The 14,906-nt window shown below is 41.6% G+C and overlaps 1 pseudogene; it reads right to left on the reverse strand.

Moving 5' to 3' along the window:
* Positions 1–14,118: 14,118 nt before the first annotated feature.
* On the reverse strand, positions 14,119–14,238 carry LOC145414095 (5S ribosomal RNA; annotated as a pseudogene).
* Between the last annotated feature and the right edge of the window lie 668 nt (positions 14,239–14,906).

Here is a 14,906-nt window from a genome sequence, read left to right on the forward strand (position 1 = left end):
ATTGAGCTCAAGAAAAAGAACTGTTAAATTTATTAATTACAAAAAATAAATTTAACATTACAATTCAAATAAAATTAAATGAGACGCACTCACTCACTCACGCAATAGCTAAATACTTACGCCTAGGAAAAACACCTTAACTAAGCTCTTAAAACTAGGATTATACAAAAGGAAATACCGGTCGATGAATGCTGTGTATCACCCAAATCTAGGATGGGAGTCTGGGGGCTGTGTCAAGCGGAGTCTGGGTACTAGCTGACCTCTCTCTACTCTCACTTCTGTAGCACAGGACCTCTCTCCGTCACAGAAAACACTCGACTGAGTAAGTCGTGGGAACAAAAGCGGAGCACTAGGCCGCATTTTTAACGGTCAAGTGCAAGCAGGGGCGAACAATAAAGAAAACAATAGTATCGCTCAGTACAGCACTTAGTGACGTGCATTAAATCGGTCACTTTTGAAAACAGTGACGAATGTTTTGAAAAGTGTACCCCGAAATGGAGGGAGAAACGGTTAGCTGAGCAATACGCAGTGAGTTTTCCACTAATAGTTCGTGGCTTCTCACAAAAGGGAAATGTCGCGGATTGATTCGTGACATTACGCCCTTACAAAGTTAAATTTTTTCCTTATGGGAAAAAATTTGTGGATATATATATATATATATATATATATATATATATATATATATATATATATATATGTACACATCCTAAGTCATTCGCACAAGATTCACACTGTGGTGTGTGTGCTATCCTGCTACAGGAGAAAGTCGCAGTCGCCAGTGAGCGAAAAAACCTCGTATTTACGTTAATAGAAGCAAGCTTGAGGGAAAAACTCCGTGACGACGGTGAAAATCCTGTACTCAGGTCAAACTGAGCGAAAAGTCGTTATATTTACACTGACAACTAATTGTTGTGTAGTGTGATGTATGTAATACACGGTGTAGGTGTGACAGTTGTAGTGTGACTGTACCTATGTGTAAAATAACACAATAATAATAATATTATGGCGACGACGAAGGCAGAGGAGAAGAGGCGGCAGCGTGCGGCAGACGATCAGCTGGTCCACACAGCAAAACTGCTACACCCATTGCTGAACCTGCAAAACCAATTGAGGTGGAGCATCAAAAGTGTCAATGAGACAAAATTTTATTATGTTACAATTACTCTCTCTGCCTAGCAGTCAGTGCTACGACGTACATTCGAGGTCGCCATTAAGTATAGCACACGATTATGGTTGGCAAGTTGAGAATCCCTGTGCAAACTCGGGTCTTCCATAGCCTCGAACTGCACACGGGTCCTCAACCTGTGCCTTAACCTACAGTTCTTATATTAATATCGGGAAGCTGAGAATCCTTGTGCAAACTCGGGTCTTCCATAGCCTCAAGTCGCCTCTGTGGAGTTCTCACTTTCGAACTTCCCCCTTAACCTACAGTACTTATGTTAGTATCGGGGAGCTGAGAATCCTTGTGCAAACTTGGGTCTTCCATAGCCTCAAGTCGCCTCTGCGGAATTCTCACTTCCCCCTTAACCTACAGTACTTCTATTAGTACCAGGAAGCTGAGAATCCTTATGCAAACTTGGGTCTTCCATAGCCTCAAGTCGCCTCTGCGGAGTTCTCTCTCGAACTTCCCCCTTAACCTACAGTACTTCTATTAGTACCGGGAAGCTGAGAATCCTTATGCAAACTTGGGTCTTCCATAGCCTCAAGTCGCCTCTCAACTTCCCCCTTAACTTACGGTACATAATATGTATGTACAGGCCCTGGACATAATGTGTCCTGTGGGGCCAATGGGCGAGACGTCAGGTCTGCACCCACTTCACCACTACCCTGTCTCTCAACTGACTCAGAGATTACAGGTGTGGTTATGAATGGCACAGGAAGGGCATGTCCCTGATTAGTGGTGATACTTTGGCACACACTGCAGGAACGGACAAAACTATCTATGTCTCGTCCCATCCCTGGCCAGAAAAAGTCAGCTCGGATATGGCCCTGGGTCTTCCTTTTGCCCATGTGACCTCCTGAGGCTGAACAATGACCCCATTGTAACACTGCTAGACGGTACTTGGCGGGAACGACAAACTGCAGTCAAACCTCACCCTCGGGTGTTCGTGACTCACGGTAGAGCCGTCCTTGTTTACGAAGGAACTTGGCTCGACCTCCCCGTGAATACTTAATCACTCGACCCTTTTGTTTGTTCCGCACGGCAGCAAGTGTCGGGTCAGAATGTTGTTCTTGTACAACAAGTTGACTACACATCAGATCTTGTGGCGATTCAATGATCACTGGGGTGACACAGTCTGGAGCCTCAGCCATGGCTCGTGTTACCACAGCAGCCGAAGTCTGAGTAGCGTCATCGGAGCAACTATCCTTGGCTCCTTGAATATTGCCTACTATAAGATCAAATAGAGGCTCTGGCATGACAACTGCAAGTGTCGTACCAGTATAAAATGGAGATGCCGCCTGGATACATACCTCAGGGAACAATCTCACTGATCCATCAATAAGGCTTGCATGGATCTGTCGACCTGTATACTGCTCAGGCCGAACTAGACTCTGCTTGACAGAGCAACCTGAGGAACCATTATCTCTCAGGACCTTCACAGGAATGCCTCCCACAAACCCTGGCTGAACAAGGAAGGTACTGTCACCTGTGGGAGGGCCTGTGGAGGAAGCAGCTAGCCACTCATGAGGCTGCTGAATTGATGTGGCAAACATTGTGCCTTGAGGAGATGGAACGTTGGCCATCTGTGGAGGGGGGTTCACTGTCACTGTGGGACTAGTGAACTGTGGGGAAGTACCCACAGTGGTAGGGACGTGACCACCATGCTGCTGCTGAGGAATGAAGGCTGCATTTGCCTCCTGCCTCCGATACACTAATTGACCTGACTGAGGGTTACGTGGCTTGTCCTTGTATTGCTGCTGCTGCTGCTTGGGGAACTGCTGCTGGTTGGGGTGCTTGTTGTACTGCTTCCAAGCAGGCTGCTGTGTATTTTGCCCCTGGTCCTTCTGTGGTTTTGGACCTTGGCCACCACTCTGAGAACGGCCTTGGTGCTGGGATTCAGTCTGAGACGGCTTCCCAGACTTAGCAGTATCTTTTCTGCTCCAGGTGTTTTGCTTACGAGCTTGATACCCGTATGCGGTAAAGAATGCGTCAGCCTTCTCTGCCATTTGGCTGGCATCTTTCACCTGGCAGATCTTAAGCTGTGCTATGAGCTCAGCAGGCCACGACCTCTCTAGCTGTGTACGCAGCATAAGGTCAATTATCCCCTCACGCGTGGAAGGAGTTTCATCTTTCTCCATCCACTCATTTAAGTAAGCTGTGAGACGATCAAGGAACTGAACAGCTGTCTCCTTGTCTTGGAGACGAGCTCGCATGAACTGAACTTTGGCGTCGTCTACTGTGAGACCATACGCCTTAATGAGTGCAGCTTTCATCATCTCATATGTGAGATTGTCTCCACGAATTCTGTGGAGAATATAGAGGGCAGGGCCCTCAAATAGGCTAAGAAACTGAAGCCGCTTAGCTGCCTCATCCAGTTGATACATGTCTGCCATGTCCTCAAAACGAGCTATGTACGGCTCGATTCGCTCGCTTTCCTTGTATGAAGGAAGCTTGATGCGTGGGGTCGCCAGGACATGTGCAGGGAGAACGCTCGTGGAGCTTGGACCAACTGCACCAGACGTGTCTGAAGCCAAGGAATCTCGCTTGAGCTTCAGCACTTCAAGTTCATGTCTCTCGCGTGCTTCTCGCTCAGCACGTTCGTGTTCTCGTTCTCTCTCTCGTTCCTCACGCTGTTCTCACTCATGTTCCAAGTCGAGTTCGTGCTGTTTTTGCTCGTATTCGCGCTGTTCTCGCTCGTACTCGCGCTGTTCTCGCTCGTACTCGCGCTGTTCTCGCTCGTACTCGCGCTGTTCTCGCTCGTACTCGCGCTGTTCTCGCTCGTACTCGCGCTGTTCTCGCTCGTACTCGCGCTCCTTTTCACGCTGCTCTTGTTCATATGCACGCTCTCTTTCACGTTGTTCGCGCTGTTCTCGCTCGTATTCGTGCTGAATCTTACGCTCTTCACGGGCATCATTCTCGCGCTGCTGCTCCTGATTATGCCGTGAGAGTATATACTCTTTAATTTCGGTTGGGTCCGAAAGACCCATTTCTTTGGCTTCCTGTAAAAATACAGTAGTAGCCATGGTGCTAATTTATTAAGCAAAACCGAAATTGAGTACTGACTGCTTAGCGACGAATACTAATAAACACAAGTAAAGAGTACAGACACAAGCTAGTGGTGACCAGTCTTATCCAGTTAACTGGCAAAGAATAAATCTAAAATGTAAATGACCGGGAAGACTCAATAATAAACACAATGGGTACAGCGACTTCCCAGGAGCGAATAAAATCGTCTGGCGTTACCAAAAATAAACTAGAGTTAAGTATTCTATTGATTAATAAAGCAAAATTCACTTGCTAAATTAAGGGTAAACACCAGTAAGCTTGTGCCTATAAACTTTAATGATAAATACCTAAATATGAATGAGTGAGCACTATCTCGTGAATAGCTTTAGAGCTAGGAGTTAATATCCTGGAATGAGGTCGCCAATTGTCACGGGGTTTTTATAATATCACTGTGTTTTTGAAGTAAATGGTTAAATGTTATTTAAATTGATAATAATATTCAATAATACTGAAGAGCAGGGACAATGATTGTCTTGCTAAATCGTGCAACGATTCTCTAAGAACGAGAATTCAAAAACTTTCTCAACAGTACACAGCAGAGACTAATTACTCACAATTGCTGACTTACTGTACTGTTAGCCTCTGGAGAAAGTTACTTCACCCCTGACAATAAATAACTAATACTAATAATAATATCAGGCTCTTGCTGATGCTTTAACTACTATCTGGCACAACGGATTTTAAGTTAATACAACAAGACTGGTCTAAGTACCAGTTATGAAAGCAAACGTTTATGCAAGCTAGGAGCTGTATGGAAAATAAGCTTAATTATGGAGAAATGAAACAAGATTTTACTTTACATTGAAGCTCAAGAAAAGAACTGTTAAATTTATTAATTACAAAAAAATAAATTTAACGTTACAATTCAAATAAAATTAAATGAGACGCACTCACTCACTCACGCAATAGCTAAATACTTACGCCTAGGAAAAACACCTTAACTAAGCTCTTAAAACTAGGATTATACAAAAGGAAATACCGGTCGATGAATGCTGTGTATCACCCAAATCTAGGATGGGAGTCTGGGGGCTGTGTCAAGCGGAGTCTGGGTACTAGCTGACCTCTCTCTACTCTCACTTCTGTAGCACAGGACCTCTCTCCGTCACAGAAAACACTCGACTGAGTAAGTCGTGGGAACAAAAGCGGAGCACTAGGCCGCATTTTTAACGGTCAAGTGCAAGCAGGGGCGAACAATAAAGAAAACAATAGTATCGCTCAGTACAGCACTTACTGACGTGCATTAAATCGGTCACTTTTGAAAACAGTGACGAATGTTTTGAAAAGTGTACCCCGAAATGGAGGGAGAAACGGTTAGCTGAGCGATACGCAGTGAGTTTTCCACTAATAGTTCGTGGCTTCTCACAAAAGGGAAATGTCGCGGATTGATTCGTGACAAATCTGTCACTTTCATTTTCACTTTCATAACTCATGGTATTCATACATGTAGAGTGAAAGTTTCACTTTCATTACTCCTAGTATATATACTCGTATTTTTATATTACTGCTCAATTACATTTCTATTTACATTCTCTATTTTATTTACATTATTTACATTTTTATTTTATTTACACTGTGTTATGCACTCACTTGCAGTAACTTATAAAACTATTTTCCACTGTTTACTTATATTTACATTCATTGCTTTCACTTGCTGTTTACACATTATTTACACATTATTTACATTTCCACTTGCACTGTTTTACTCACCAGATAGATCGTAGTCACTGTCCATTATTTTCATTGACAAATTAGCCAGTTCACATTTCACACCAGTCACTTAGCCCTTTACCTCTTTCCACACGAGGTTTATTAGAGGGTAGAGATCACGGGGCCCTTTGCATGGGGCTAAAAAGCGGCGGCATTGAGCAGGGGCGAATCCGACATGCTCTCACCTTGAAAGATGACAGTAAACTGAATACAGTGTGCTGGCCTGTCTAGGCAATGCTGCCAATGTCAGCGGGGTGAGAGCTGCTAATATATACGCTATGAAATGATTGGCAGGAAATGTAGACAATACATAATAAATTAGGTAGTTCCAGGTGAATGTAAATATCACTTAGGCTTCTCCCTTCCTTTCTTATATATATTTTTATTACGAGAATAGATTATACGGCATATTTCAAGCGGAAATAAACAGCGAAGATTAGCGAACGAGTGCACATGAGGTGTTGTCAGGTGATAATTAGCCAATTCCAGATGTATGGCACTATCACTTATCTTATTTCTTTCTTGTATATATTATTGGGTTTAAGAATAGGGCATAGGGCTTATTTCAATGGATGAAATCAGTGGAAAATTCCAGGGAAGATTTACTTAGCGTAGCATGGCCGGGCAGGTGAGAGGAGAGGGTAATGGAGGGGAGGTAGGGAGGGGGGTCAAGAATGGGGAGAAATGGCTAAATTGTCAACAATGGATGGGAGTACAGATAAGATTAGGAGTGCTGACTATTGTTGGACATTGTCAGTACTGATAGATGATACAAGCTGCCTCTTGAAAGCCCGGGCAAATTCAAAATAACACAGAATCACAAAAGTGACGCCCTGCGGTATGATCCCTTGCTCCCAAGCGTCACGAAAGTGATGCCCCGTGGCTAAGGGGTTAGAGATGCCACATCTCTCAGAGACAATGAGAGATATACATGAATAGGTGTGTATTACAAACTTACCGTACACATCATAATATATCTCAATAAGGTAGTATTAACTACATGAGGTATACTAGTACAGATATATGTTACCCCAAGACTTAAATATCTGCACATTTTATACTCTTCCATTACCTTCTTTCACCCTCTCTGTTTACGTCTGAAAAAATGCTGGCTTTGCATGTCTGGGTGCTTATCTTATTCCCATGCCACACATACAGTGCTGTTGTGTTTGGTTGTGTATCTTCACACTATATTACACACTCTTTAATTATGAATAAACATCTCTGTATGTAATATTTAAAAATAGCGTGAGACTTCAACTCATCATGGAAAGGATGTCCAGCACCAGAACATTGTCACCATTATTTCAAATGTCGAAAATAGATTTCTTTTTGTACCAAATTGAAAAGAAACGTCTAACGCACCTGGCATTGTAATTTTTAGCTTCCTAAACCCAGCCTGTGCTTCACAATGAAGAGAATTTTTTTTTTTGCCAAATGACTGCCTCCACGCCAGTGAAATCTAAGCAGACACAGTCAGATCCATCCAGCAAGCGCTCTACTCCCCACATGCCAGTGAAAACTAAGCAGGCACAATCCAATCCACCCGGCAAGTGCTCTGCCTATGGCAATTTCAATGCTTGCAGGAATCGAAAGATTTGGCAAGTATGCGGTCACATCTGTTCGTTTATTTATTTGTCTGCAGTCTACAAGCCACAACTTTGCGCCAATCGTTTTGAAAGTAATTTAGAAGATAGATACCCATAAACTCTGGAAGCCAATAGTTATTCATCAAAAAAAAAAAAAAAAAATTGGTAAAAGACCCTAGGGTGGGTGGGGCATTGAAACCCTCAATGGCCATGGGTCCAGAAATCGTCTTGACCTAGTGACCAGCCTACCCCAGCACCATTTTTTCCATTTTTGAAAAATAGATTTTTTCCCTTACTAAACTGAAGGGAAACGTCTGGAGCAGCTTGCAATGCAATTTTTAGCTTCTAAACCCATCCTGTGCTTTGCAATGAAGCACGAAAATCTTTGCCCAACAACTGCTGACGCACCAGTGAAAAATAAACAAACACACTGAGATATAGCCAGCAAGGGCTTTACTGCTGACATGCTGTTAAAAAAGTAAGAACTCTCATCCATCCGTTAAGGGAGGGAAGAGGGGGGGAAGAGGGGAGTGGGAGAAGGGGATGGGTGAAGAGGGGAGAAAAGAGGCGGGAAGATGGAGGGAAGAGTACAAAGGAGTACAAAGGAAAGCATACGGCAATAGACTTATTGGTCCTTTTGAGGCCGCTTGTTACAGAGAAGGCTATCATTGCTATACCAAATTCCACAAGTTGAAGGTAAGGATAGTAAAGCAAGAAGGCTCCCCCCCACCCACCCACCCACCAAACCCTGCATTCGAAACTGATAGGATATAAGTGAGAAAAACGACCATGTAGCATGGACAAGCTCACATGGGAATTTCATAAGAAGGATTGAAAAGTAGTAGACTTTGTTGTCATATTATATCTATACAAGTGTCAATAAGCAAGAAGTATCATTAATTACATAGTATCCCTGTTATAATTTCATCCCGATCTGAAATATGAAAAACACAGTTTACATTATTATTTAGTCATGAGGGTGTTTAGCTGGGGATTTGATGCAAGATACTAATCCAAACTTTTTTTTTATTATTGTCACCACTGCACTGCAATCAACGACATCCCTGAGCATTTAATTCCAATTGTTTTCAACCCTGTTAAAGAAAAAATGCTTGGCCTCATTAGACCGTAAATGTTTTGAAATAACCTTATACCTAATCCTCTAGTATAATTCGATTGCAAAGTACTCGTCGACATCCATATTATCAGTTCCCTGAATACTTGAATCAGATCCCCTTGTAGTCTGTGCTTTGATAGGTTAAATGACTCTACTCATTTCATTGCTCCTCGTATGATTTGTTCCTCAGTCTGGGTATCATTTTTGTTACTCATCATTGCATTTCTTTCTAATCATTCTATATCAGTCCTGTAATACTGTGACCAGAACTATACACCGTACTCTAGGTGTGGACATACTAAGGAATTGTACAGGGTAAGAATTATATTTTCAGAACTGAACACAAATGATCTACCTATAAATCCAACTAAATTGTTAACTTTCTTTATAGCTTCTGTTCACCGTTTACATGGCTTCATATCATCTGTTACAATTATTCCTAAATCCTTTTCATTGTTTACATTCATGAGTCGAAAATGATTTATTGCATAACTAAATTTTGCATTTTTACTCCCAATATTTAGAACTTTGCATTTATCAATATTAAAATCCATTTGCCATTTTTCAGCCCAATTAAGCATTTTATCAATATCCCGTTAAATCAGTATTCTTTGTTCTGGGGTATCTGCTCTATTACCAATCTTCGTACTTGTATCGTTAGTAAATTATGATATTTTACAAACACACCTTCATCAACGTCATCTATTTTAATCAAGAACAATATAGGACCCAAATCTGAGCCTTGCAGTACTCCACTCATAACATTTTTCCAGTCTGATTCCTTACCAGTGATTACAGCTCTGTTTATGATTTGTAAGCCAGCTTCCAATCCATCTTAGTACACTGCCACCAGTGCCATGGACTCGCAGTTTCTCAACAACTCGAATACATGGAACTTTATCAAAAGCTTTCTTGAAATCATGGTAAATGACATCGACTGATTTAACTGATTTACTGCTGTCATGCATGTTGATAATATCATTGAAAAAATCATGTAGATTAGTAATACATGAACGCTTATTGAGGGATCCGTGCTGAGAGTCTTTTACAATACTGTTGTGTTCCAGATGCCTGACCAGTTTATCTTTAATTATGGTTTCTAACAACTTGCAAACAACTGATGTCAAGCTTACTGGTCGGTAATGGATGGGTTGAGATGTCTCCATTTTTGAATATCGGAGTTACATTTGCTAGTTTCCAGCCACTTGGTTCAGTGGTGCTTCTGAGAGATATCGAATATATGTGCTAAGGGTTTCACTTGTTTAATCTTTTGCCTTGTTTAAGACTCTTGGAGATATTCTATCTGTCCCTGGTATTTTATTTATCTTTATTTAGCGCAAGGAGTACATCAATCTCACTGATAATAATTTCTTTGAGAGTGTTGTCTTCATCTATGCGTGCACAGGACAATGTCTGGATCGAGAATGAACTTTCTACTGTAAAAACAGATGTAAAGAGAGTATTAAGAATCTTAGCCATCTCGGTTTCATCATTTGTATGTTCATCATCTGCTGAAACTAATATTCCTGTTGTTGGTGTTATTTTCTTATTTCTAACTGAAAAATTCTTTGTGGTTTGATTTGTTGATGCTTGCAATTTGCGTGTCAAGGTTTCTTACTTTGCTTTATTAACTTTTTAGCATTTTGGCGTAAGTTATGATAAATATCTTTATCCTCCTCATTATTAGTGGCTTTGTATTTCTGATAAGCAAGTTTATTTGCTGAAAGACTTCTCATAACATTGCTGTTCCACCATTTTGGCTTATTACTCTTCACTGGTTTGCTATTACGCATCGGTGCGCATTCCTTAACTGCCTTGTTAAGGATTTCTGTGAACTCTGTCCATGCTGTGTGTACAGTATATTTGTACTTTCAATAATCGGTTGTCATTCATTCCTATGTAAAGTTAGCTTCAATTTGTGAAAATCGGCTTTCTTGTAGTCTGGGATTTTCTCATAACAACAATTTTGGTTGGTGGGTCATTCTGTCTTGAAGAATGATACATTCGGATACAAGTTATTGAACTACTCTCAGTTATATCTGCAAAAGTATGTATACACAAATGGTTTTTGCAAGCTGTATAACCAACACTTCACAAAACATCATACCACAGTCGGATTGTTTATGTTTTAATGTGGATGCTATATAGATTTTCAAAGGCTGCCTGAGGAACCCGCGATGCTACCCATTCTTTTATTTGGCATAACTAATTTCAAAAAGTCAGTGATTTGACGGTTCAATGAAACAGTGCTTCATATCAATAATATGTCAATAGATGAGGATCATAACCATTCCCAGTAAATTTGAATAATGCTAATAGCTATTGTGCTGTTAAGGAAAATGTGACCATGAGACACGTTGCCAAAATAGTGAGAAACGTTATTTGTGCGAATTTTATAAAAAGTATGATTATACAATCATCTCTTATTACGGTCACAGTAATTGTATCATAGACATAAACAAAACGTGTAATGATGTGATATTTACTTTATAAACTAACCAGGAAGTGGTTGGTGTGGGCGCTTACCATCCAGTCACTCGATGTGGTGCAGCTCTCGAGTGCCTGCCACTTCCTCTCTTCCTTCAGTCTTTCCATCCATCCTCTTTTGTCTTTCCTTCCGTCATTCTTTCCTCTTCCTTCTGTCTACAGGTGACTCTAAACTGAGTGACAAGTCAAACTGTGTCCTGTACACCGGGAAACCATTCACCACGCTCGGTGGTAACCATATAACCAAATTATGGTGCCTGGTGATTTTAGTAGGCAATTAAGGTGCTCCAGTCAGATTGAGCCAGTGCATGTTTATATCCAACGAGTGGTTGGGGTTTACTGCTTAAGTAGTGCCACTCAGTGATGAGTGAGGCTGGTCACTTTCATCTTAGATATTAGGATCAACTTGCCTAACGCCAAGGTTCTACGCTCCTCATTGGGCAGCACTGGATTTGATGAATGAATGAATGAACTAACCCGAAGATAATCCTGTTTAAGTGACATGAAGACATGGACTAGTTGACCGAGGAAGGAAAAGCCCCTCATTTAGATGTATGTACACTCACACCAGAAAGTGCACTATGGGTCAGATGCCATCCGGAATGATTCGACTATGCAGCACTGAGAGCCTGTTAACACCTGTGTATATTATAACATTTATGGCCATTTCCTACTTATTATGAAGGACACAAGAGTTATATCTGATATAGCTGTCATCTATTGTCTGGGATGCCTGTGTGTGGGAGAACAGAGCCGCAACTTCCAGTTCCCTTTGTTCCACATGTCATAATGTTTAACTCGCTCCGTTCCGACCGATTTTCTACCACAGACCTCTCCCCCCAATCCCAACCAATTTTGGAGAAAAAAAAATTGGGGGGCTCAAACCTCCGCTTTTGGTGAGAAACATCGAAAATTCATAGACAAATCACTCACCTGAGGTTTAAAATACTGAATATAGGTAGCAGTACCCCTTAACTTACTGGGTTTTCTATCAGGCTGGCTCCAAAGAAAACGAGTTCTATGGGAGGGTAACTATTCCACACCACTCATAAATGGAATTTATTTATTTATTTGGTACGAATTTATATGTAGTACGAGAGTATATCCGTTATCAAACAGTAATATAGGCAATATAAGCATTGTTTCTCTCACCAAACACATCAACATACCTGACCTTTTTTGGCAACATTACCTGATCATCATTTCTGACTGTTTCTTCCTCTGATGTTACGTAAACTTTGCCCTCCACATTGTCATCGATTGGGGGAATTACTCTGGCTTTGAATTTCGTACCGTGGTACGACATGTATTTACTGGCCAGGTCACTGGTAACAGGTGAATTGCCTTGACAATGGCATGCCGGGGGGGGGGAGGTCATGTGGGGTAAGGCATTGACCCTGCCTGGCATCTTGTAGAGGAAGGTGTCCCGTGTATACGTACCAAAAATCACGTGCGAAATATGATAATTGTACAAATTAGGGACCTTGCAATTGCTGCACATTTATATATATCAATGGGAGTCACAGTGAGAAAATGTGTGGATGTGTATATACGTCAACGGGAGTCGGCGGGTTAACACGTATTCTGCACCAATACTTTTTGGTGCGAGTGTACACTGGCGGTCAAAATTTCTGTCCTGAGTCCAGGCACAACATGAATCTCTACCAACTAAGGTTCGAACAACGGTGCTTCGGGAGGAAGGGGATGCGAGGTGCTGGGATGGAAGGAGACGGGGTCAGAGGGAGGGATTCAGCATCCAAAGCCGTGGGACGATAAGTAACCAATATTGCCACGATCTCAATATGATTCACTGATAAGGTTATATTAAAATAATAATTATGAACACGATGATATACAGGTAAGTATATACTCCTTAAGACATAAGTTTTTATAAGGGGATTTAGGGAATCATGGTTAGTACTATGATGTTTCTCAGTCCTCGCAGCGCTGAAACAGTCAGTTTCTATTTCATTTTTTAAAGTCATCATTTGCATAGCTGTAATTCTTTGGTTTCTATGTAGAGAGGCCAGTCGTCAGTTATCATTGGATATTAAACTTTTCAGTGTATATTATGGTCATACTTTTCTGTCTTTAATAAGGTTATAATTCATACCACACTTACAGGTATACCACCGTTATTTTGAGCCTCTTCAGCTAAGGAAGGACATTATAGCAAAAGTCTGGTCTTTTTCACTCAGTTTCGGAAGAAGGTGCTCAGGATGAAGTTAGAAAATATATGGGCAAATTTTTATTTAGAGGAAACTGAAACACATGAGTTAAATAAATGCTTTTATATCAAACACTATTAATGACACACAATAAAGTAGTTAGTGTATTTATGATACAGATTTGGAATTACTACTTACACATACAAGTAACTCACCTTGACTGTATTAAGAAAAATGCATTCATATATAATTACCGGTACACTAATTTATGGTAACCCTAGGAAACATAAAAAGTGATACTGACATAGCCATAATACCATGCTTTTGGCGGTGGCAGAATAGGTAGAGAGGCGGCCTGCAGTCCTAACAAACCCAGGTTCGAATCCCGGTTGGGTCAGGGAACAGTTTAAGGAATTGAATTTCCTGTAAAGCAGACTTTTATGATCTACTGGATGACCCGCCGACATGTCAGAAAGTACCGGTACCCCCGCTAATACCAGTACACCAATCTTGTATGAGACATCCCTAGCATGTGTTAATATGGATGGTGGGCGTTAGCGCCAAAGAGGTGACATGTGGAGATATAGGAGGACTACTGGGCCCCAAGGATGACTACTAGGACTTGGGAATAGGCCCTGAAGCCTTTGCCCAGAGTCTGACACATAAAAAAAATATCATTGCCTACAGTATATACATATAGAATCCATCCATCCATCCATTGCCAGACGCCATGTATCCCAAACGGGGTGGTCAAGGGCTTAGAGTTAATTGTTTTACAGGGAGGGGCACTAATCCTCCACCAGCCCCACTTGACACGTAGGGATGCCAACAGCATCTGGTGTTCCCAGGCGGTCACCCATCCAAGTACTAACCAGACCCAACGTTGCTTAACTTCGCTGACCGGACGGGAAGCGGTGTACTCAACGTGGCATTCAAATGATGCAAACACATCATTACAGGCTCAGCCACCTTGAGCTTGAACAACCTGAACAACCCTCCTGGGTTAGGATGCCACCAAATTATGACAACTATTTGGACTGTTCCTCACGCCTCCAAAATCTCAAGGGCTTTACTTTCTACAGCTTGAACGTATTTTTCTTCACCCATGTCCCAGTCCTTGCACAAAAAGGCCCATAAATTATCGATTGGGTTTAGATCACAGCCCTTTGAGGGCCAGTCGGCTTCCACTTTCGGGTGCTGATTTAACCGATCCTTTAACACAGTGCACATACGCGCAGGACACCTGTCGTGAACAAGTCTAATAAAATTAGGAAGTGAGATTGCCGTATTTTGCACGGATGGCAGTAAAACATTTTCTAACACGTCAATGTACTTTTGCGCTGTAAATCTTCCTTCTATTTTTGTCAATTTTCCAGGTCCATTGGCTCACATTCACCCCCCAAAATGATTGGTTCACCTGCCCACTTTCGCCCTTCTGTATATTTTTCATCTCATACTGTGTGTTTACTGGTCTCCATCACGTTCGAGCCCCTACATCCACCGACATGAAGCATTTCTCATCAATAAAAATTACTGTTGAAAAAATCTACGTATGCTCCTTAATACTGTAAAGCAAAGACAAGTCTACACTCTTTACTGGCTTGAGAGAG

Source organism: Coenobita brevimanus, chromosome 12 (genome assembly GCF_032717465.1).
Source record: "Coenobita brevimanus isolate Jiangsu-jjx chromosome 12, ASM3271746v2, whole genome shotgun sequence".
Taxonomy (NCBI): Eukaryota; Metazoa; Arthropoda; class Malacostraca; order Decapoda; family Coenobitidae; genus Coenobita; species Coenobita brevimanus.